The sequence below is a fragment of the Tiliqua scincoides genome, chromosome 7, assembly GCF_035046505.1.
Source record: "Tiliqua scincoides isolate rTilSci1 chromosome 7, rTilSci1.hap2, whole genome shotgun sequence".
In the NCBI taxonomy this organism is placed as follows: domain Eukaryota; kingdom Metazoa; phylum Chordata; class Lepidosauria; order Squamata; family Scincidae; genus Tiliqua; species Tiliqua scincoides.
The window spans coordinates 36,413,084-36,414,765 of NC_089827.1; the positions used below are offsets into that span (position 1 = coordinate 36,413,084).

Below are 1,682 nucleotides of genomic sequence, written 5' to 3' on the forward strand. Positions count from 1 at the left end.
TTACTATTCCTATATTCCTATTCCTTACTATTACTGTTTTTTTACTATTCCATAGCTACATCTTGAGAATCAAGATTAAATGCCTGGCACTTCCTCCCAGAGTACCTGCAAAATACTTTTTTCAAATTCCTCCTCAAAACCCATGTTTTCCACAAGGCCTTGGCACAACCTCCTGGTCTTCATCCCCTACTGAAATGACACCCAAGGACATGCTGCTAAACCACAGGCATACTCTTCCCCTCTTCATCCTTGCCTTCATCTCCTGCCCTTCCCTCTCTTGCCTTTCCTATGTTGAATTGCAACTTTTTCTGCATTACTTTTCCCCTGTTAGTTATCAAATTCAATTTACAAAGCAATAATATTTGGCATCAGTAATCTGCCCTTCTGCTCATCCTGTACTGCAGTGTCTCCGATTCAACATACTATTTTTGTTTCAAATAAGTCATATTTACAGATTTATGCCAGATTCTTACTTGAATTTCTGATAGTTGAGTAGGCAAGGTGTGTGCGGGGGGGGGGGAATTCTGTTGCAGCCAAGTCATTATTTTAACTTCTGCAATATCCTGGAACCCAGGTACTTCATAAACTGCCTCCTTCCAAATGAACCTATCTGCATGCTGAAGTCATTCACAGAGACTTGTTTTTCCTCCCGCAGAAGTTCAGGGAGGGCTGGGCTGGGCTGATGGTAGAAAGAGCCTTTTTAGGCAAAAAAAAAAAAAAAAAAGTAGCCCTATTATAGCAATACATCAGTGCCAGCATGGCATTCGCTGCATCCCACAGAGGAGTTTTGACCCCGGACACCTCCTCAAGGCAAGGAAATGTTTGTTCCCTTGTGCTGGGGTAAAGCCCTCCTGGCCCAGTGGATCTATTCAGAATGGCATCATTGATATCACTGGCACAAGTACACTTGGACCCACGAAGGCAGATTGAGCCTAGGTTGGTTGGTTGGCAACCTTCAGTCTCGAAAGACTATGGTATAAGCCTACAGCACCCGGCATTCCCAGGCGGTCTCCCATCCAAGTACTAACCAGGCCTGACCCTGCTTAGCTTCCGAGATCAAACAAGATCGGGCATGTGGAGGGTAACAGTTGCTGTAGGTAGGGGGTCTGGAATTGGCAGACAACACTGCTGTTGAACATGCCCCTTTTCTGGTCCTGATTAGCCTTCCTCTTAGTCCCATCATTGTCCTGTTCTGCCCACCTCACCTCCTGCTACGCATATTTATTGGAAGTGGTGGGTGTCCAGAGGTCAATGAAGGCCAATGGCGCATGGAGCCAGCTACTCACCCTTTACAGCAGCAGCCAGCCTGCGTGCTCTAGCATGTGTTCTGAGACAGCTGGAAAGCGCCTCGCACTGCCAGAATGCTCATTCTGATGGTGCCAGGCAGCAATAGGACTGGGCCAAAGGTTATGGAAGATTGTTCTCCAGTGAGGCCTGCCTAGTCCTTTCTCCATAGTTTTTAGACACTGGATTGTTCAGAGGATATTTAGAGGTCACTGTGATTTTGGTTTTACCTACTGGTTATTTCCACTGTAATTTTGTTCTTTTAACATTATCACCAATAATGCAATGAGTCAATACTTGTTTTGTCAGCTGTTTTGTTCGCCCAGATAGGTAAGAAAAGCAGGATAAAAATACCATAAATGAAAGATGAAGATGAATTTAATTTAGCCAAATGTTCC

At 44.8% G+C, this 1,682-nt stretch overlaps 1 pseudogene; it reads right to left on the reverse strand.

Annotated features, from left to right (window-relative positions):
* Positions 1-979: 979 nt before the first annotated feature.
* Positions 980-1,099, reverse strand: LOC136657818 (5S ribosomal RNA; annotated as a pseudogene).
* Between the last annotated feature and the right edge of the window lie 583 nt (positions 1,100-1,682).